Raw genomic sequence first — 24,282 nt, 5'->3', positions numbered from 1 at the left:
ACACATACATATATTTTATTTGACGCAGTTCACGTATTTATTAAAAAAAATTCTCCTAAAGCAGCAATCCCCACCAGCAACTTTTTCATTATTCTTTACTTTAAACAGGGGTGTCCCGATGAGCAGAACTGCGCATTTTTCAGGAGGACATGGTGGAGACTGGGTTATTGTAGTCCAGCACTCAATAGAAAGCAGTTACAGCTTTTTGTTGAGTGACTAATAATAATAATAATAGCAGCATGTTCTTGTATAGCGCTGCTAGTTTTACATAGCACTTTACAGAGATATTTTGCAGGCACAGGTCCCTGCCCCATCGAGTTTACAATCTATGTTTTTTGTTGCCTGAGGCACAGGGAGATAAAGTGATCTGCCCAAGGTCACAAGGAGTCAACACTGGGAATTGTAGAAGTTTCTTGAATGGCGGTGCAGCTGCCTTTTGAAAAAATTCGTGGGACCGAAATTGCAAATTGCTGGGTACAAAACGTTTATTGGCACATAAAAAACAGCAACAAAACAGACTCTGACGCGTTTCAGCCGCCAAGGGCCTTTGAACCAGGCTCCCCTGCTTCAAACTCTCAACGCCAGTCAGTGTCTTGACTCACTGAGCCACTCCTTCTCCCTGTCTAAGTTGCCACACTGAATTTTTTTCACAGAAGCAGCAAAATGAAAAAGGGATATGTTTTGGACATTGAAGTGTTTCCTGAGTTCAGGGTAATGCAGTTCGGTTTTGGGGGCTGTTATGCTCACACTTTATCTGAAATCCATTTGCATGTTTTCTCCTGGTACCTGTATGGCTCATTTGATGTCTCTATCTATTTGACAGGCAAAGTTGCCTTGTTCCATAAAGGCATAATGAAACAAGTTGAGATGTGTGTCCCCTATGTTGGTGTTTGAGCAGATTCTGTGGAATATGACGATCTGGTTGAAGATTACAGATTTTGTGGGTGGGGTTAGGATGGAAGTTGGTTTTATGTACTGTAAATATATATGTTGGTCTGTGGGTTTCTGTAAAATGGCTGTTTCAATGTAACCATCTTCTTTTACATTGATTGTAGGGTCCAAGAAATTAACTGTATCAGACTGTTAGGGACAGTAGGTAAGGCCAGAAACAGCATTTGTGTTAAACCATCCATTTTGTCTGTAAAAACCTGTTAAGATTATGAAGTCAGCTTTTGCTGAAATATAATTTCTAATGTATTCAGCTTCTGCCAAATTACATTTCCTCTCTGCTCAGGATTTTGCTAAGATACTTTTTATGTTGTCAGCTTCCTGCTGTTTTAATAAACAATAGACTGGTTCTCTGATAGAGACATTTTCATCTAACATAGTTGCTAGAAGAAATTCAAGGTTTTTGATAACAGACAATGAATAGGCTATGTATTTAGACAGTGCCTGTATTGGGAGAATTACGCCCCAAAATCATTCCACTAATATGTCCTGCCCATAGATCATGCCTCTAATCTAAGCCACACCCAGGTTACACCTACGTTATGCCGCTAACCAAACCTTTCTTTTTTCTGTATAGAAATCTTTACCCTATGCTTAATAAACTGAGAAAAAGGAATTTGAAACCTGGATTGTGTTCCGTTTCATTTCCTTCGTTTTCCCGGGCCTGTACGTTCATCAGATTGGAGATAACAGTGCCAGGGCGTGCCAAAGCTTCCCGGGGAGTATGCAGGGTGCAGTGTGTGAATCCAGTCACAGGCCTCCAGCCCTTTCCAATTGGCAGGGCTAGTTCCTTCACAGACACAACACAAAAGCTGCCGTTGAACAGCACATTTCCTAGACAGGACCCCCCACAATCTGACTTATCAGTAATAATTTTCAAAGGAAACTTAAAAAATCCAAGCATTATATGAAATATATCCTAAACGCTGCTGCCAGAGTCACGCTACTCTTTCCTAGATCTGCCTCAGCATCTCCCCTCATGAAATCCCTCTCCTGGCTTCCGATCAAATCCTGCATCTCACACTCCATTCTTCTCCTCACTTTTAAAGCTTTACACTCTTCTGCCCCTCCTTACATCTCAGCCCTAATTTCTCGTTATGCACCATCCAGACTCTTGCGTTCTTCTATCTTCCCCCTTTGTATCTAAAGCCCTCTGCCACCTTAAACCTTTTTCACTGACTGCCCCACACCTCTGGAATGCCCTTCCCCTTAGTACCCGACTAGCACCCTCTCTATCCACCTTTAAGACCCAACTTAAGACACACTTGCTTAAAGAAGCATATGAATAGCACTGTGGATATTCTGAACATATGATACATAAAGCTTGGCCCCCTGCAGACGGACTTACCAGAACTCCCTCCTACTGTCTCTGTACATTCTCCCTACCTACCAATTAGACTGTAAGCTCCTCGGGGCAGGGACTCCTCTTCCTTAATGTTACTTTTATGTCTAAAGCATTTATTCCCATTATCTGTTATTTATATTATCTGTTATTTATTTGATTACCATGTGTATTACTACTGTGAAGCGCTATGTACATTAATGGCGCTATATAAATAAAGACATACAATACAATACAAAATATGAATTCCTGGAGAATCATGTCTGCCAGACATCCCGTCCCCTTCTTCAGCCAATCCAATGGCCTGAAATTCGCATGTTTAGGTTGTTCCACTCAATACACCTACCCTGTGTTTCCTCAATTCACTCAATACAGTAAATCAGCAAAAGTATATTAAAAGGAAAAACAAGCCACTGGCTACAAGGAGATATATTAAGAAATATTTATAAAATGGTTAAAAACACCCATGCGTTTCAAGCAATCACAGCGTCTGTTTTTAAGGCAGATTTCGCATCCCACAATTGATTGTTTATACCCTTCTCTTAAGCTGACACACAAAAATAAAATGATATTTGTGTAATATAGTGTCTATAGAATACCATTATAATAATATAAATTATGCAAACATTTTATACATTAGATCATTAATTGTCATATTTTGTTAGTGTTTGTTATTAGCCTTTGTATATAAAGGAAGTGCTAATCTTAGGCATTCATTGGTAAAAAAAAAAAGTTTATACAATCAAGAAATGTAATTTAAAAAGAATTGAGTAAAGTAAGCTATTTACTGTGAATAAAACAATAGGCTATATAAATGGCAATTATAAGTATAGTAAATGCTGCAGTTGTAACAACATGTAAACCATCAAAGAATTTCATAATTTCAGCTATCATAAGAGAAAATATGCAAAGAAAATGGCATTACTTGCAATAGCAAAGGAGTCTTATATGCCTTAGTCTGTCTTTGCAATAAACTCAATATAAGTATGACCAAAAGAAAGTTAAGATATAGATTCACTTAGCACAACAGAACAATAGATAAAAGATACAGTAACAAACATTCAATGAAACAATGGAATTTTTTTTTAAAAGGGATCTAGTGATAATTGAAAGGCTTTTTTGTTGTTGAAAAAGTTACATTACCTGGACATGAGGGAGATTTTATTTTTAAATTAGCTAGAAAGGAAATACAGTACATTGGATATTTTAGTTACAGTAGACATACTGGAGCAGTGTTTTCCTACTTTTTTTTAACCCATGCCCCCTTTTGATAACTGTAAAAATCTCGCGCCCCTTTCAAGCATGCCTCACTCAAAAATTGTATTTGTAATTTTGTAACTAAAAACAAATTTAAGCATTTGTAAATGTAAAAATATATATTTATTTCCATCTTCAAATTTTTGGACATTAAACATATATCATTTGCTTCAATTGTTATCAATGTGCGCATTTAGGCTGCCGGCTAGCCACCAGCTTTTGGATTCTGGGCCCTATGGTAGATAGAGAACAGCGTAGGTCACTTTCAACATCGAGCCTTCTGTGCTGCTTTGTTTTTATAGCCACAAGTACAGAAAAACCAGCTTTGCAAAGGTATGTCAATGAAAATGGGACGATGACACGCAGAGCCTGCTTACTTGTGTTGTTGTAAACAGGGTGATATTTTAAGCAAAAATTCTCCAAAGTGATTTGCTGAAAGTTATCTTAGGCCATTGAATCAAACTTAAATTTCATAGGATGATGCAATAAGCGGCACACTCTCTGTAGTCAGAAAGCTATAGGTATAATTGTCTGGGGGGTTTTCTCCGTTTTCCAAATAAAAAAAATTGATATTGTAATACTGAATATGTTTTTTCAAACTACACATGCCTCCCCTGAAATCCTGATACACTCCCCCCTGGTTGAGAATCACTGCTCTACAGTCACATAAAGTAATTTTCCGGAGTTACTAATATTGAGAACTCCTTACTAAAAGCATGCTTCTTCTTTATACATACTACAGCCTATGTGTCATATCCGCTCCAGTTGGACCACATGGTGGAAATTCTTTCATGGCCATGATGGACAATATAGGCTTCCACAGCACTTGCAACCCAACGGCCCCGATACATATCAGCAATTTCCATAACACTTCTAATGCCCCCTCCGGTCACTTTGGTGGCCGCCACTCGCCTGCAGTACGGGAGAGGTGACTCCATATCAGATCTTGGTAAATGAGATATGATATCCATCTCACTGGGACTCTCGCTGCCCAGGGCAGGAGAAACATGATTAGGGACATTCTTTCAGTTGTAGAAATTAGAGATTCTGCCGCTCTCCTACTACTGTATATGAATGGATTGTATATGTCAATCGGGTGCATACTGGAAGGAGATAGTTGAAGAAATGAAGGGGTTAATAGAGTAGAGAAAGAGAGGGGGATCCCTGCTCAGCTAGGTAAATTAACTTACTATAGAGGTGCTATCAGGGACGGAAAATGTACAGTGGTAATGGAGGGAAAGAAGCCCTAATTGATGCACACTACTCTACTAAATCAAAATAAATCATTTTTATTAGAATAAACGTAAAACACAAACACATCTATTTAGAACCTAAAAGGAGCACTTCTGGTGGCCTAACTTTGAAGACTACCCTCTAATCCAAATGTTGTTTGGTGTAAACACCATACAAAGCCTAGTATGCAGAGTAAATCTTAGTGACAAGTGTAACCCATATTCCACCCCCCCCCCCCCCCCCCCAGACACAGATGCCATATCTAGGGTGTAGTGAGGGCTGGCTACATGTGCTTTGGTGGTGCGTACCTGCAGGTAACAGGAGGGCCTGAGCTTCCCGCGGTGATGTTGGGGACACAGGACCAGGCTTCTGGGGTAGTTGCCTCCATTCTCTTAGTGATGCAGCGCCTCCATCCTCTATAACTTCCCAGGAATTGGGGTAGGATCCTTATAGAAGAATAACCCTGGTCCCAGGGTGAATACTCCAGAATCACACAGTCTTATGTAAAATCAGCAGTGTCTTTATTGTCTCTTATCTGGCACACAGCAGCAGTAGTACACAACAGGTCATATGCCAAGGCACTCCAAAGGTACAACAGACCTCCTCCTCTCCTCTCCTCCAGACTGTACTCCTGCAGGATGGTCTGTGGGGGCCTCAATACTCCCAATGCCCACCTCAGTGGGTATCCTCTGGGTGGGGGTAGATTCTCCCCCTCACCCCCTCAGTAGGATGAGGGGCATTGGTCCACTCTAACTCTGCTCACTCTCCAAACTCATAGGACCGTAGCCTCTCTCTTCTGGTCCTAGGACAGAACTTCTCTCCTCCAACTCCCACATAACAAAAGCCCACGTCCTCACAGGAACTGGCTACTAAATAGAGTCAGCCCCACCCCTCATGACGTCAGCAGGACCTCCCCTCTGTCTCATGCCTGCAGCAGAGTCAGGGGCCTGCATCTGTCACTCAGGGCAGGGTGTGAAGGGGGAAAACCCATGATTACTACTGGCGCCTGCCCTTAACAGGACTTACCACAGTAGGAGAAAGATATATAGCCCGTTCTGTTTACAGGGTGCTACACAAGCTTGAATATGTAGGCTTCTATCCAAAAGTTAGAACTTGGATGGAAATGTTAACACGGTGTGGTGTCAGAAATGCCTCAAATGTGACCATACATAGGACTATAAATACACCTTGGTAACTCCTAAGTGTTACTTGAAGTAGATACTCTGAGGTAACAGTGACCAACCTGAAAGGTTATCAGAGTACTATGACAGTCAGAAAATCTAGTTTTTCTAAACTGAACGATCCCGTGACTGTATGATCTGGGGTGTACACTCAGACCCACATTCAATCAATTGCCTAGGCTTGGATGATTGATACTATGGGCCTCATGCAGTAAGCGACGATTATGTGAAATGATTGGTATACTATGTATCTGTGATGCCAATAATTGGGTGTAGTGGAGATAGCCCCTGGTGTTATGCAGAGAGATGCTTGCTGTCTGCTAGGGCGCGTATGTCCTGAGTGGTAAACATATATGAAGGCTGAGAGCTAGAGATGTACAAATGTACAGGCGCTCTGTAGTGTAATTTAAAGTCAGCTGCTGAGGTTGTATGTGGTTGTGGCTATCCCTTATTTAGAGAAGCAATCAATATATATGTAACCCATATCCCCCCCCCCCCAGACTCATCTGACATCTCTAGGGTGTGTGAGGGCGGATTACATGTACTTAGTGGTGCATACCTGTGTGGAACAGGAGGGCCTGAGTCTCCCGCAATGGTGTGGGGGATCACAGGGCCAGGCTTCTGGGGTAGTAGCCTCCATGCTTTAGTGGTGCAGCGCCTCCATCCTCTATACTTCCAGGGATGTGGGATAGGACCTGTATAGAAGAGTGAACCCTTGTCCCACGGTGGATGCTCCAGAATCACACAACAGTCTTGATATAAAAGTATTGTCTCTCTTTATTTGTCAGATCAGCGCCTCCGGCAGAAGTGGCGACAAGCATCCACAACAACAACAGCAATGTCCCGCTTATCACTCGACCCTCCGCCCTGTACAGGTCTTTCCTCCTCTCCTTCCCTCCAAGTTTATCCTCCGACAGGATGGTCTGGGCTGGGGCGTCAATACCCCACTGCCCACCTCAGAGGTTATCCTCTGGGTGGGGGATGGATTCTCCCCATCACCCCAGCATTGGGGTGAGGGGCATTGGTCCACTGGATCTATGGTACTATCAGCTCTACTCAAGGTGGCTGAGTCTCTCCTCTCCTCTCCTTTGCATACTCCACGCTCAGACTCTGCTTCAGCACTCTCTCCAGACTCTGCTTCAGCACTCTCTCCAGACTCAACCAACCCAGACTCTCAGGAGCAGCCTACTAAATAGAGACAGCTCCGCCTATCATGATGTCAGCAGACCCCTCCCCTGTGCCTCTGCCTGCACACAGAGTCAGGGGGCCTTCCTCCACCAATCAAGTCAGGGCTTGAAGCGGGGAAAACCCATGATCACTAATGGTGCCTGCCCTTAACAGGACTTACCACAGTAGGAAGGAGATAGGTATAGCCGGTGCTGTTTACAGGGGGCTACATATACCATACACACAAACCGCAGACCATTTATAAGCTGCTACTACCAGTGTGTCATTCCCCTTGATAAACTCAAACTTCAAACTGATTGAGTGTGGCTTTCAATAATCAGAACCACACACAGGTTGACAGAGATAATACTCTGTATGCATGCCGAATAATCACTGCATGCAGTTTGGGATTACCGCACCTGAGAATCACTGCTGTGTATAGCTATTACCAAGCTTCTTCCTGATGGAAACACTGAGTGCTAGGCATGTACAAACGCTGGCTGGTGATTGCTGCAAAACAAGTGACACTGCCATATCCCTCACTCTAGCTAGTGGGATCCACGTATGTCCCACATCTTAGTTATCTATAGCTTAGACCAAACACCGTGCTAATCGGAGAGAGACCAAACAACTGTATGTTGGTCGCGCTACTGACGTCACACTGATGTCATCCCGACGCGCGTTTCGTTCCTGTAACACGGAAGTTCTTCCCCCGAAGAAGTTCCGTGTTACAGGCCTTCATATATGTTTACCACTCAGGACATACACGCCCTAGCAGTAGCAAGCATCTCTCTGCATAACACCAGGGGCTATCTCCACGAGACGCAATCATTGGCATCACAGATACATAGCATCAATCATCCAAGCCTAGGCAATTGATTGAATGTGGGTCTGAGTGTTACCAGATCATACAGTCACTGGATCGTGCAGTTTAGCAAAGCTAGATTTTCTGACTGTCAAAGTACTCTGATAACCTTTCAGGTTGGTCACTGTTACCTCTGAGTATCTACTTCAAGTAACACTTAGGAGTTACCAAGGTGTATTTATAGTCCTATGTATGGTCACATTTGAGGCATTTCTGACACCACACCGTGTTAACATTTCCATCCAAGTTCTAACTTTTGGATAGAAGTCTACATATTCAAGCTTGTCACTAAGATTTACTCTGCATACTAGGCTTTGTATGGTGATTACACCAAACAACATTTGAATTAGAGGGTAGCCTTCAAAGTTAGGCCACCAGAAGTGCTCCTTTTAGGTGTTAAATAGATGTGTTTGTGTTTTACGTTTATTCTAATAAAAATGATTTATTTTGATTCAGTAGAGTAGTGTGCATCAATTAGGGCTTCTTTCTCTCCATTACCACGGTTAATAGAGTAACCAAAATTCCTATGTCCTATTGTTATAGAGAGTGCACATAGGAATCTTGGTTAATCTATTAACCCCTTCATTCCTTCAGTTCCTAAACTTCAAACTCTGTAAATAGTACGTGCCACATTCATCACATCTAGCAATGTGTGACAATTCTCCTCCAGGGCTCCTCCAGATGGCGCATACAGCCTGGAAGAACTCTTTTCCTTGGATAGAAATCATAAAGACCCCTCCTGGGACTTCGTAATGTGTGACTGTTACAGCAGGCACAGTAGGCTCCACGTTGAGCTGAGTTAGCGACATTGTAACACGTTCAGTTTTGGGGGTGATCACAACTAGAAATACTGTAAACTTCTCAAATTCAGAGGATTCAGAGACGTAGGCAACAAATATCACGCCACGCGTGTAGGCTGGCTGGCGATAATAGTTGAACCCATGCACCCTTTTTGCAAACTGACTCTTTTGTCAGGAAAACGAAACACTGCTTACTTTTGCAAAAACTCTCCTGGCGGTAAACTTTGTTCCACTTGGTTCTGCAGAAAAACACCACTTTCTTGTTGGGAAACAGTCCCAATTACTTATGAAATCTCTTTTTAGCTGGAACATTTTGAGACACTCTTCTGAAAAAACTCTCTTCATTATGCAATGTACAGTAATCATCAATACTTGGACATTGTCAACTTTAACTTCTGGTGCACAAACTTGACAAACAGTCCTTGATACTTGAATTGTACAAACTAGGTCCACTGGCAGAAAACAGCGATTCCATTGATTCTTGCTAAACTTTCTTTAGCGGGAGATTTGGTCCCAATATAGTTCTGCAACACTCTCTTGGCATAATAACTTTTGGCAATGCAATCCTTAATCCTATTACCTTGTATTATTAGCTCCTTGTGCACAGAACGTGAACTACAGTCCTCAATACATGACCCATGCACATAACGTTGCACTGGCAGGAACAAAAAGAAATAACTCTTGTAGCTTGCTTTTAACGATCAACATCTTATCCTTTAGTCCTCATCTCTGGGACTCTGCCAGATAGTACTTAATATTGTTATCTTGCATAGATCAGCTCCTAATACATGGTTGCAGACAAGACCATGCTGGGCGGTTCCCAGTCACTGCTTGTGTTTACATCAGATTGACTATATACATGGCAGTGCTCAGTCTCTCATACCTATTCATGGTGCTGGGTAGGTGCAGGCTGGGCGTGGACGTTTGAATGCAACAAGGATGGGCGACTGAAACTTTTATAAAACATTGCTTTATTGGACATCCTTCAATAATGTGTCACAGACATTGATGTACTTCACACTTGACTGATTGTAAAATAATAATATTCAGGACGGCATCCCCTTTGTAGGTCTCACTCCTACGCTAAGGGGATACTGAACTTATTTGGGCTTCTTCACCTTTGTAGGTACTTGTCCTGTTACCCACAGTAAGGGTTATATTGGCAGTCTCTTGCATAGAGCTAGTGATGCTCCATGTTAAAAGGACCTCTCCTAACTACACTTTGGGCTGCTAAATTAGAAAGCTGCTACTGTGTACCACATACTTCTCCCATATCTATCTGATCAGGATTGAACTAGGGATCTTCCGGTTGGGCCGATCCAAACACACTACCGGAGTTCCTAACATTGATAACTCCTTACTGAAAGCATGCTTCCTCCTGTGCAATAGTGAGAACAATCTCAGGCCCATACTACTGGCGTTTACTTGAAGGGGCACATTCCCCAACTGAAAAAAACAAAGGCTGACAGGACACGTCTAAATACATTAATCTATACACACAAACCTATTTCCGGGACTCACGGCGAAGCCTCAGTCTGAACTCTGAAGAACATGTTTCTAGAACATTGGGTGGAGCTATGCATACCTTCTATTGCCCTATGGTGACATCACTGGTCCCAAGACATATTGAGGAGTGGCAATCACTTCTGCACAGTCATCCTACATCACATGATGGGGAGGGGAGTAACCCGAGTGAGCTTGCAACGTTAACCCATTAAGCCCTTAACTGAAATAGTAGTCCCAAAGGGGGCTACATACTGTACATAAAGGGAAAAAAATTATTTTTTAATAAGAAGATCTTGTTTTGGTTGCTGCAGTATTTATATTATTTCTATGAGCGCCAAGTACTATGAGGCAGAAATGCAGATGGGACAGGTGAAAAAAAAAATCTAAGCTGTGGTTTCCATGGTTTTGTCCCTAGAGTTTACATGTATTAGTCACAATGACATACATTTACTGTAAATGGCTTGCTGAGTGAGGCAAAGTTTTTTCATTTCTGAAGATCACAATCACAGCGTTAGCCGTGCAGGACTTGTTGAACAGTGAGGGAATAATGGACAGCAGATGTCCACTTCGGGGGCTTTTACAAGCTCCCTGCAACAGTGTTTATGCAATTACTACTACATCTTGTTGTGTGTGATTATACAATACTCAATAAATTCCTTTGACTGCTGAATGAACCATTACATTTGGAATTAGGCTTTTAGTCATGAATGTTATGAATAATTTAAAGTTCATTAAATCGTAAAAGGAAATTTGAAAAATGATACTTTAATACAGCCAGTGGTTGGGTGTGTATGACACTTTTAAAGCTGCAGTCCAAGTGGCAGTTTAAAAATAAAATAGGTTTGAAGCAGGGGGTTTCCGGAGCTGAACCATTTTGATTTCAGCTCCGGGGGAACCCCTGCTTCCCAAGATACTTAAGTCGGAAGGGGGTGCCGGTAGAAGCTCTGGCTGGGCTAGTTCGGGATAACAAAATGGTGGTTTGAATGTCCTGCATGATACGGGCCAACAGGAAGCTGTGATGTCATCCCTTTCGGCTTGTCTATTGGCAAGACAATGCAAAGCGATACTGGCACCCCCTTTAGGAGGTAAGTGCCTCAGAAATCAACGCGGTTCAGCTTTGGAGACCACCTGCTTCAAACCTATTTTTTTTTTAAACTATCACTCGGACTGCTGCTTCAGTTCAGCTTAGCCGCTTATGTTTCATAGTGGAAACAGCTGTGCTTCCTCACTGCTACAGCTTAACATGCCCGGCTCCTTTTTCTTTTTGCAGTTTGCATTAAAATAGTATCCTCACCACATCCTTCACCTGTTCTCATGAAAATAAATTAGGGAAATTCTTGTCATCCAAAAGCAGGAGAGAGAACTACCAAACTAATTGCTATGATCACCTTCTGTATCTTCCATTACTCTCTATCCATGAACACAACATGCATTAAAGAAACTTTTACATATGTGAGTGTAATCTGGCATCGAGAGTCTGAACCGTTACAATGCATTACAACCATATTGAGAAGAGCCACTATTTTCTTCAGGCATTTTTTCCTCATAAACAGAAAAGATACGAGTGCAAATATCATTCACTAGTGAGAATTGTGTAAAGAAACAAATTCAATGTATACACTTCCCTGAAAAGAGTGCTGCTCCAGATATTGAAGGCTGTATCCCTGGGAGGAACGTGCAGGCAGTGCGCTGCTTGTGAAGTGCCAATATTGGATCTATTACAGGACTTTAAATGATATACAGGGTATGAATTTTTTTCTGAGCACAGATAAGAGCTTGTCTCTAATATTGCCGGATGCTCCAGATATTGGACTCAATCCAAGTCCACGAAGGCAGTTGCGGCAAAAAAAAGGGAGCGCAAATCAGTCCAGGCGTATATGAAAAAAGAAAATACAAATCTGGTGCAACACAGTATATAATATACGTGCAATATTAAACAAATGATAAGAAAAACACTCACATAGGTACATGAGTGTTTGAAGCAGTGTGGTTATTAGAAGTGACCAACTCAATGTAGAATCCGGACACCAAACATAAAGCAAAAACAGACATCAGGACCAACCAGGGTCAGAATCTGGAAAGGAAATCAGCACTCCTTCCTCCAATGGTGGTTTTGCTGCGACGGACGTACACAGTGAACAGATGACAGTACCCGGGAAGTTTGGACCCAATCTCGGCCAGAATCTCTCCAGAAAGTCCTCCAGCCACTGGTTAATCCTCTTAACGTCTGTGTGGTTCCACCCTACGTGTTTCGCTCCGTAGAGGTTCCTCCGGGGTTAATGGAAGCTCAACACAGCGAAACGCTTAGGGTGGAGCCATACAGACGTTAGGACTATCCAGTGGCTGGAGGACTTTCTGGAGATATTCTGGCCGATATTTGGTCCAATCTTCCCTGGTACTGTCATCTGTTCACTGTGTACGGCCAGGGCCACCGAGAGGGGGAGAAATCTGGTACAGGTGTCCCATACCCGGTAGTAGTGGGGGGCCTGGTGTTGGTAGGGTGCCCAGTGGCTGGCCAGAGCAGTTGCCACCAGGCCCCGGCTTTCCCCACTGGCAGGCCTCTTCCTCTCTCTCTGTCCCACCCTGGGCCCTCTGACGTCAGTGCGTGACGGGCCTCTCCGACGTTGGCACGCCAGAAGTAAGCTTGGCATAGCATTCCAGCGCTGAGCCATGAGTGGGAGGCCCAACGCATGCTGAAGTCAGAGGTCCGGCGTGGGACAGAGAGAGGAGCCCGGTGGCAAATGCTCTGTCTGGCCGCTGGGCCCCCTGGCAGTCACCAAGCCCATCCCCTCCCCGGCTGTGACACTTCCCCCCCTACCTGGCAGTCACCCTCCCTAGCAGCCCCTTCCTCGGCAGTCCCTTCCCCCCTCCGGCAATCACCCCCCCCCCCCTCGGCAGCCCCCTTCTCGGCAGCTCCCCCACCTCCTCCCCCCCAGCAGTCACCCTCCCCAGAACAGAACGGTAGTCCTGGGCCCCGTGATATCTGTCTGCGGCCCTGTGTACGGCCGCCGCAGCTGAACCACCAGTGGAGGAAGGAGTGCTGTTTTCCTTTCCAGATTCTGACCCTGGCTGGTCCTGATGTCTGTTTTTGCTTTATGCTTGGTGTCCGGATTCTACATTGAGTTAGTCACTTATAATAACCACACTGCTTCAAACACTCACGTACCATGTGAGTGTTTTTCTTATAATTTGTTTATCATTTCACGTATATTATATACTGTGTTGCACTATATTTGTATTTTATTTTTTTCATATATGCCTGGACTGATTTGCGCTCCCGTTTTTTTGTCGCAATTTTTTCCTCCCACAAATAGTTTAGTGATTATTGCTTGAACTCTGGAGAAGTGCAGCCCCAAACTGCTACATATGGGTCAATCAGCCCTTTGCTTTTGTGAAGCTGCGCTAGGGCGCTTCTAAACACGTGATGCCACAGTTACTTGGTGAGAGTTTTGCCCCCATATAATTCCTTTCCCCCCTAGATAATAGAGATTAGTGTTTGAAACTTTGATTTAAAAAGCCTTCAATCTGATGTAAGTGCACACTAACAGGTGCCAACTTTTTCACCTTCCTCCAGCAATTAAGGAGTTAATGAATTATGCTTCCCCTTTTTAGTTTGATTCATGAAATAACACATCAGGAACACTGCTTTACATAAATAATGTGTACTTCAGTGTGTTTCTTGTATACGTGTGCTATCGATTCAAAGTACCCATTGGATAAACGAAGTAGTATAATATAATACTGACTTAAGAAGTATTGTACATCGGTGTTCATAATAAGGGTGGTCAACAAATTAACATTAGCATGCAATTTTTAAATTGGGATTAGGTAATCTATACATTTCTTATAATCAGATATGATGAGGTCATGTTACATATACAGTATTACTGTGATGGAAGGTAAGGTGTGAAATTAAGGTCATAGCATTATGTCACAAACTGTGGTAAACAAGTTCCCCGCCTTGCATCCTCCTGATGCTTCAGCTTGGGATTGTGACCACCCCCCGGGGTCTATGTTTGCATTTGCTTCACCAAACTGATGACATTTTTTTTGTCTGAAACGCTAAATATTTATTATGTGTATTTCTAGCGTTGTAAAATATGACGCATGCTGGGCTAGTATTCTGCACTAAAAAAGGCTTACATCACCTTTAAGCTGATGGAGAAAACCAAAGCAGAAAAACAATACCAAAAGTAATACAAGGTGCGCATTTCTTAAGATAAATTTGCCAATATGCAAATGTACCTCCACACTAAATCCTCCGCAAATCCCTCATCTCGGCCCAGACAGAGCCAAAAAGGAAACAACTAAGATTACTACATAGATGGAGCCTGGCGCGGGTGTTTTTCAGCGTGACTTGCATTTAATTAAAGACTTAACGTGTATATTTGGGCTTTGGTACATGTTACGTGTGTATATTTGTGGTTTGTTACATATGTTGTTATATTCGCCCTTCCTAATCCGTAATCACACTCAGATGACAGGAATATTATCTAAACTGCAAATACAATATTGTAATGTCTCACTATCATGACAAATCATATGAACTATCTGCAAGAAAATCACCCACTCTAAATGTAACATTAAAGGGACAGGGACGATGATAAACAAGATATCATTCTTACCTCTTAATTACTTACAACTAGGTTAATATTCTTCTTGACAGTTATCAACATTATACTAGTCTTTCCTCTAAAACTATGTGTGTTCATCTTAATATCTGTGACAGTACTGGGAATGTTTTGTTTTTGTAATTGACAGCTCTTCCGTGTAACCATGCCAGTCCACAATCTGAAATATGTTTATCTATGACTGTCACCTATATGTGACATTGATTCTCTAATACAGAATAATGCTACAGTATGTAGTAATATTATCACCCCAGCTCTCTAAGTTGAGGACCAAGATCTTACCTTCCACTTGAAGGAACAGCTCCACACAGCATGTCTTCCTATGAAGGGCTAGCAACTTGCTGATTACAGTAAATCAACATACTTTGAAAAGTCATGCGAGCAGATAGGAAGCAAGGGGCTGGGCTTGCAGAGAATGGATCGTTCATTCCCATGAAGCTTTGTACCCATCAGTTATTGAAGGCTCTTGCCAACTGGAGAAACACATTATTGTTAACCCCTTCATGTCCGAAGGCCACAATTGTGCATCCAAGGAGTTTCTGTTGTTTCATTTGTTTGCTGTTGGGATGTGTTCCTTCTGCCTGGGACGGTAACAAAAATATCCAAGAGTCATTTTACAATGTCACATCATGATCTTTATTCATTCAACCTGTTATTCTTAGATGAAATTGATATGTTAATAGCAGCAAGGTGTTCTCTGCAAGTCAAATCCGACTAGTGTGTTACCAAAGCTGATTTATAGAATCACAACATTTAAGTGTCAAATATACATACAGGGTAGTGGTGCTAATTATTAATTTAAATAATAGGAGAACGTTAAAGAAAAACAAAACCCAAGTAATGCATGTACGTGTGTATGTTTTTATTTATATAGCAGCAATAACGTCTGCAGCTCTCCACACGATGGGATTCAGGGAATTGTAATACCAGTGCATAAAGTGCTCGATAAAAACGTGAATCCATACCATCTAAGGCTGCGCATATAGTGCCGGCAACGTCGCGACGGCGATGCTGACGTCACGCTACGGTTGCTGGAAAAATCAAATGGAAGTGACTTCCAGCGATTGCGACCAATCCGTCGCTCCATCGCTTCGTGCTTACTATAAGCGCACGCGACGGCTTTAATACATTTGTTTTGAAGGCCATCGCGTTGCTGTCACCGGCACTGTATGCGCAGCCTAAGTTGTGTATTGGCAGAGGTACAGAAACACTAGGGGAAAGAGTAAGTGCAGTGGTTGGCATATTGTATAACCCCAAGGGTTGGTCAGTGTCTCTGTGGGTACCGATATCAGTAGTCATGAGTACAGATGTAGCAGACGTTACTGTTTCCACTGGTGCATTTTAGCGGAATACACACAATGTGCCAACAGGAACAGACACAATTGTCTTTCCATTAGCCACACGTGAGAAAGGGATGGAGCTAATGTGTTATTGCACCCGGTGTCACACGCCTGCTGCATCTATGTGCATTTTTAAAATACTTTTCTTTGCCGGTGCGTTTTTAAATCTGATTTAAAGTTGGGGAAAGAATACAGTATACAGTACTTATGATAAGGAAGTTGCATATGTAGGGGGCAGTGAGGGGAAAGGATTTTAGGCAAGAGAGAGCAGTAAAAGTGAATGGGGTGGAGATGTGAGTAATGAGAAGAGTGCATGATGCAAGCAATCAGTGGTATAGCAAGAACTAGTGGCTAAGATTTAACGTGGGGCAGATGAGTGTTGAGCCTTGAAGTTGAGAAAGATCATTTTGTAGGTGATACACCATTTTATGGGAGGCCAGAAGAGAGATTTAAGGAGATGAAGAGACACTGATCTTGGACAAAATGAAATGATTATAGCTTCAGCATTTTGGATAGGTTGCAAGAGAGAGAGAGTTGTGAGGTAGAGAGACAAGTTAAGAGTAGATTACAATAGTCAAGGCAGGAGAGAATAAGGGCATGCATTAGAGGTTTTTTTTTTTTTTTACTAAAATGACAGAAGAAAGAGGATCTTAGCAAAGGGAGAAGGGGAGGTAGAAGTGGCAAGTTTTAGCCAGAGCATCAACCTGAATGGAAAAGTCAAAGGTAACACCTACAGTATGCAAATGTTTTGGTGGCTGGGTAGATGATGGTGTAATTTACTGTTATGAAGAAAGGGGATGTTGGGGGGATCTTGTGCACCATTCATGAAAATATAGCAGAGAAGCACATATAGATTTGGAATTGAACTACAGGTGTCAGGTTATCGATGGATAGATATCTCTAAATAACATCTGTGTCTAAATTATACCTGAAGCCAAAGTCGTTAATAAAGCCAACAAGTGATATTGTTTAAAAAGAGAAAAGGAGACATCATAGAACAGAGCCAAAAGCCCAGAATGAGTAATAAGGGATAATGAGATTTTGGCAAAAGACACAGAAAACCTATGATGAGGAAGGTTGGAAGTGAACCAAATTATGGATACCAAGAGAGTGCAGAAAGAGAAGAGAGTGGTCAACAGCATTAAAAGTAGCAGAGGTCAAGCAGGGTAAGATGGGAGAATGGAGTTCCGAAGCTACTTTGGTAAGGACAGTTTTAGTTGAGTGAGCTCAATGAAAACAAAATTGCACAAGGTCCACGAGAGCAGGGGAATAAAAAAAAGTTGCGCATGCTAGAGATGACCAGGTGTCCAAGCATATTGGAAGCAATAGGCTGGAAGGGCTCAGGGCGATAATTATCAAGACAAGTAGAATCAATTGTGTTGTTTTGGTGTGACAACTGCATGTTTGAAGGATATGGAGAAAATGGCAGAAGACCAGCAAGAGTTTAAGATAGGGGTGAGAATGGGATGTTGGATAGGAGAAAGGACTGATAAGGCGTGAGGAAATGAGATTGAGTGGGCAAATGGCAGAGATACAGTAGGAGAGCAACTGAGAAATGTACTCCTCTTTAACAAGTGAGAGACAAGAGAAAAAATTATGACATTTAGGCAGAAGTCGTGTAGTGGAGGAAGGGGCAGAAGAAATACCTCACGGTGGTATCCATCTTGCCTTAAAAATGGACTGCCGAGGCTGAGCAGGAAGGGAAACATCCTGTGAAATGTGATAAAAACAGATTTGCAAACACGAGACACAAAATATGTACGGGCTAAGACTGTCATTAAAGTAACTTGAAACAGTAGGTCAAGGAGCAAAGATATTGCATTACAGTGGTGCACATGTTGGTCTGCAGAAAATAACACGCAAGTGCAAGGAAAGGATAAATAGCGCTTGTGTGAAGCTAAAGATATATTCAGATAAGGATATGTTTAACCCCACAGTTTAATTTCTAAATAAAAGAAACTAAAACAAAAGGAGTTTGTTGGGCAAATTACGATCCCATGTAAAAAGAAGTTCTTGTCCCCTTGATTAATGCTGTTTAGAAATAATATTGTTTAGATTAGATGAGGTAAATGGACAAAGGAATCCAAACTCATGTCAAGATGACAATTCCTTTCCATGTGTTCCACTTTTTAAACAGCTGATTACCATTAGTTTTAATCCCATGTGTTGTTGCCGCCTTCAGCAAAGGCAAAATTAAGCTAGACATATGAACCAAAAGCTAATCTTAAAATAGTGAGCTGAGTGACTAATCTCCCAGTGCTAACGTTAATGAATGTAGGCACATGCTAGGTTAGTACAGTACATGCTCAGGAATTCTATGAACAACTTGCTAAGCCTCAACACAATTTTTCAAGGCACCATTTGTTGTCAGTATTAGGATTCTTATTTTCATGAGTCAAACTGACTGTACATTTAATGGGGGTTTATTACTAGTAACACTCTTACTAATCCATCATGTCTACAAACACTAGTTGCATTTGGATAATATATTTTTTTAAAGTCTCCTTTTTTTATGCTACAAATATAGCTGTTTTTCTTTCGAGCAGAATGATGGCAACAGCTATTTCTTGCTTATTACATTCACCATCCTGTTACAACAATATAATGCTATACTATAATGAAGCCAATTACATACACATGCAAATTACAGTTTAATTGCTATTATTCATTTATACAGTAGCTATACTGTCCTTTGAAGAGTCAACCTACTAGGCTAGGAACTCTTAAAGTCACAGTGTGGGAATAATAAATCCAGAAAATGCTGACAGAGCAAGACCAGTTATAGCCAAGATTCTAAACTTCATTTATTTATCAAATGTTTTACCAGGAAGTAATATATTGAGAGTTACCTCTCGTCTTTAAGTATGTCCTGGGCACAGAGTTATGATGGCAATGCATGGTTACATTGAATGAACAGGGTTATACATTATATTTAAAGACATTGTATGAACAATTAAAGATAATGGGGGCGATTCACTAAGCTGTGATAACTGCTTTTAAGAGCGCAAAGTGGCTTTTAAGGCCGATACAGGCTGCTGCGTGATTCCCTAAGCAGTGAGAACAGTGCTTTATCGGCCGTAAAAGGCATTTTTTCAGCCCTGTGAAAAAAATCCGACCGTTCAGGCAAAAACGGCAAACGCGCCATTTTTTGCCAGTCAGCGGGATTCACTAAACAGGGATAAGTAAATCGTACTTTATAAGAACGCCAAAATAACACACGCAAAAGGAGTGATTCCCGCGGCAGTCCTGGGTCCTCGGGGGATCCCTGCGGGAGTCCGGGCATCCCCGCTGGCCTGCACTACCAATGGTGTGCCCCCCCCAAAAAAGAAACAATACTTTTAAATAAATACACCCCCTGCCCCCTAAGAAATACAGTACAATAATGCCAAAATTACTATTATCCAGATATGGATAATAGTGCAATTGCCCATTTAAAATACAACATTAAGCAGCATAAATAAAGTAAATAAATCTTGCACTCACCGCTGACAGGCTGCCACGATGAAGGACGTCCTCATCCTCATCACCTTCCATGTCCTCCGTTGCTACAAACAATACAGAAGAATTAAAGAAGGCAATCTAATGTCCCCTAACCCCTTAATCACATTAGCGGTTAGTGACCGCTAGAGTAATTAAGGGGTTAACCCACCCTCCCCCACTACCCACCCGTTAGGCCTAACCACCCATCCTTGGGGACAATACCCCCTTCACCCACCCACGCTATCCTAAATTAAAAAAATATACACCAGCCCTACTTCCCACCTCTTAGGCCCCCAATAAACCATTATAATATTTAATAAACACCAATACACAACCCACCCACCCCCTGTGCCCCCACATAAAACCAATATTTTTTTTACACACACGATTAATACAACAGGCCGGCGGGGGGCCCTGGTGGTTCACACGTGTGTCTGCAGGCCCAAAGGTGCACCCTGGGGTGTGCCCACGTGTGTTTGGGGGCCCTCGGGTGGTCCCCGTAGGCTCCATGGGACTCCAGGTGGTCCCCGTGGGTCCCCACAAGCCCCAATGGGGTCCACGGGTGGTCCCTGGGGGTGTCTGGGGGTCCCCGGGTCATCCCCGTGGGTGTCTGGGGCCCTCAGGAAATTCCCATGGGGGTCTGGGGGCCCTCAGTTGGCTCCCACAGGTGTCTGGGGGCCCTCAGGTGGTCCCTGGGGGTCCCTGGGGGCCCCTCAGCTGTGGGGCTCCTTGTTCTTCCCTGCAGGTGTTCCCCGTGGGTCCTCAGGTGGTACCGTGGTTGTCCTCGGGTGCCACCTGTGGGCGTCCGGGAGTCCTCGGGTGGTCTCCGTGGGTCCCTGCTGACCCACGTTACCATTCCTGTATGCAAAAAAATAAAAACATATCCTACATTTCATTAAATACACCTCCCCCACCCCCTCCAAACACATACAGTACAGTAATGGGCAAAATAACTATTATCCAGATATGGATAATAGATTATTTGACCATTATTAAACACAACATTAGCCATAAAGCATACATAAAGTAAATAAAAACCGTTCTACTTACCCTTGGCAATATGAAGGGTGTCCTCATCAGCTTACTGCAGGTCCATGTCCTCTGTTGCCAGAAAAAATACATAGCAAAATACATTCTAATGGCCCCTAGCCCCTTAATCACCTTAGCGGTTAATAACCGCAAAAGTAATTAAGGGGTTAACCTACCCTCTGCCACTACCCACCCAGGAGGCCTAACTACCCTCCCTAGGCAACTACCCTCACCCTTCACCCATTCATTGTTACAGTGGGTACATCATGCCTATATAATATGGGCATGATTGACCAATATACCAAGAAATGGGGAAGGATTAGAAAACATGCCCAAATAAAAAGCATTACATAGCCAAATTAAACACACCACATATCAAAATCAAATTCAGCACGTATCAAAATAAACACATCACATAGCAAAATAAAACACACCACATAGCAAAATAAAACACACCACATAGCAAAATAAAACACACCACATAGCAAAATAAAATGTAGGACATAGCCAATTAAATAGATAACAAATGCCAATAAAACAAATGAATGGCACAGTGGGTACATGATGCCCATATCATCTGTGCATTATTTAACACTATGCAGTCAAAGGTCAATCTAAAAGAAACAATCATAAACAAGTTCCAATGTCATCCAAACGACTAGAAAATAAAAACAAATTAAGAAGTAAACAGAAATAAATTACCAACAATCAATTAATCCAATCCAAAATAAATTCCACAATTCATAATTAAAACAACAAACCATTATGAAATAAATGAAAGCTCAAAGTAAACACCATCCGCCAAAATCTAACTACCAAAAAGAAGCACTATAATAAAGCAAGCACCCCCCAGAAATAAACTATTTAAAACACCACTAAAAATACATCTTACCAAATAAAAATTAAATTGCCAAAACATTTCTATACAAAGAAGCAAAATACATTTAAAATGCATAAAAACAAGCATTTGCAAAAACAATCACAGTAAAAATAAAAATCAAAAGCCTGTAAAAGAAAAATAACATACATTCAATTTTTTATACTTAACTTTGGATGATGTCACATCCTTTCTCCAAAAAAGTCTGTCACATGGTTTACTACAGCCAATCAGATTGAGGATATAGTTCCCACGATCTGATTGGCCCAAGTACCATTTGACGGCAGCCAAGTTGCTTTTGATGACGTCTTGTTAAAGGAAAAGGAAGCACAGCCATTCTGATTGGTTGGCTTAATGTAAGGATCCGCGCTGCGGGTATACCCACTTCCAGCATCTCCTTACCTCCATTCCATGCTGCCCAGGCTCCCCGGCGGCATACCCCCGCACTTCCGGGTCACACGCATCACCCCTATGGGCGCGCGCGGACCCAGGCTGCCATTTTCTGGTGCCAGGAGCCTGACTCTGCCCCCACTGATGCGGCACGCACTCCACGCGATTCCCTGCCTCTGCCCCATCAGGTCCGCCCCCCAGTCCCTTCTCTCCCATCAGGCTCTTCCCCGGGCCGCTCCTCCCCTTGCTGTGACAGGCCCCAGCTACCCAGGCACCTTTCCCCTATCAGTTCCTCCCTCGGGCCGCTCCTCCGTTCCTCCCCCTGCTCCGATAGGCCCCAGCTTTCCAAACACTTCCCTCCTATCAGGTCTTCCCTCTGACCACTCCTCCGTTCCTCCCCTTCCTCTGATAGGTCCCAACCGCCTAGTTAGTCTTCCTTCACCATTTCCTCTTTGTTCTGCATAGCTTCTGTACCTTGGTGCTGTCTGCTGTTGCCTGGCCCCTTTTGTCTTTCAGTCCCTGTTCCTGTCCTTGGATACACTGCTGACCTCCCTGGATATTGACCTTTGGCCTTCGTTTATGCTGCTCTCTGGTACCCTTGAAATTGGCATTGGACTCTTTACCTTGCAGACTTCTATATCCCTTGGACACGGCTTACGGACAATCTACTACGCTGCTCTCTCCACTCTACGACCCAGGCTTACGGACACTCTACTACGCTGCTCTCTCCATTCCACGACCATTGGCTTACGGACTTTACCTACCACCGCTGGAGTTGGCAAGTACGGTACTCTTACTATTGTTGTTACCCGGACCATCTATGCTACTTCGACACTCCGGCCATGCCCCCGTTTACTGTTAGGTGTGTGGTATTATCCCTTTCCACCTCAGTCCCGGGGTCTCGTCTGGCTTGTGGGCAGGCCGAGTGTTACATTATGCAGAGCCCAACAGACCCAGACCCCCCTGAGGTGGAAGATACCGTAAGCACTATCTCCAAACACTTTACCCTTTTGGACAACCAGGTTACCACTCTTAATCAACAGGTTGCTACCTTAGCCTCTCAGATTCCCCAGCTTAATGTCTCCCGTGAAGGAACAGGTTCTTCGGGCTTACGTATCCCTATGCCCAGTAAATACGCAGGGGACCCGCTTGCATGCCGTGGGTTTTTAAATCAGTGCGAGATACAATTCGAACTGTCACCCTCTCGCTTCCCCACGGATCGTACCAAGGTAGCTTATGTTTTTTCCCTTCTCACTGGGGACACCCTGGCCTGGGCTTCTCCAATCTGGGAGCTGAAACCTGAACTCTCTTACAACTTCCCTAACTTTAAAAAAGAATTTCGTTTAGTCTTTGACACCCCTGGACGTAGTGATATGGCTGCTTCCTCCTTGTTCCACATCTCGCAGGGTCGGAGACCAGTGGCTCGTTACACTCTGGAGTTCCGGACTATCGCAGCTGAGACAGACTGGAACGATGGGGCACTTTCTGCGGCTTTCTGGCAGGGACTTTCAGAATCCTTAAAGGACGAGCCCTAATCGCTTTGTGCATCAGAGGGAATTTAAGACTTCAGGAGAGGCGGACTGAACGTCAACGTCCTCGTATTTCTGTTCCCATGTCTTCTAATTCCAGGTCTTCTGCTCTTGTGCAACCAGCATTGGACGCTCCGGAACGTATGCAACTGGGCAGTCATCAACTTCCTTCTACGGAGCGACTACGTCAGAGAGATGAGGGACTGTGCTTCTATTGTGGATCTCCCGGGCACATCCTGCCTCGTTGTGTCACGCCTGTATGCCCGCAGACCTGGCCAGTCCCCAGTACTGAGGTGGGAAGGGTATTACCATGCACCCACAGCAGTGAGGGCATGCCCGGAGTGTGGTATGGCATTGCCGGGCCTTTAGAGAGATGGTTAGTAATACTTGCAACGCCTTTGGAGTACAGAGTAAGAGTAGTGGTGTCCGTGCGCCAGAGTCCATGGATACAGAAATCAAAATCATAATGTTTGTAAGCCAAAGTCCAGGGGTCACAGAAGTCAGCAGGGTAGTGTTCGTAGGCAGGGTTCAAGGGCAACAGAGAGCAGAGTAGTCCAGGATGAGCAGAGGTCAAACCAGGGAAATCCAGGGGTAAGCAGGAGCAGGAACAAAGCTGGAACACAGAGGAGAGCCAAGCATAGGACTGCACACACAGAGGTTACAAGAACTATGCAGAGCAATGAGAGAAAGGACAGACAGGGGTTATA

The 24,282-nt window shown here is 43.3% G+C and overlaps 1 protein-coding gene across 1 annotated transcript in view; it reads right to left on the bottom strand.

Annotated features, from left to right (window-relative positions):
- The window catches only part of CTXN3 (cortexin 3), a 60,806-nt gene extending 45,288 nt beyond the window's left edge, over positions 1 to 15,518 (bottom strand). Inside the window, exon 1 of the mRNA XM_075577122.1 lies at positions 15,213 to 15,518. The gene's annotated coding sequence lies outside the window, so the exon portion shown is untranslated. The remainder of the gene's footprint in view (positions 1 to 15,212) is intronic.
- Between the last annotated feature and the right edge of the window lie 8,764 nt (positions 15,519 to 24,282).

Source organism: Ascaphus truei, chromosome 1 (genome assembly GCF_040206685.1).
Source record: "Ascaphus truei isolate aAscTru1 chromosome 1, aAscTru1.hap1, whole genome shotgun sequence".
Lineage (NCBI taxonomy): Eukaryota > Metazoa > Chordata > Amphibia > Anura > Ascaphidae > Ascaphus > Ascaphus truei.
Note: the sequence above shows the minus strand (reverse complement) of the source record. Positions and strands in the feature narration are given on the sequence as shown.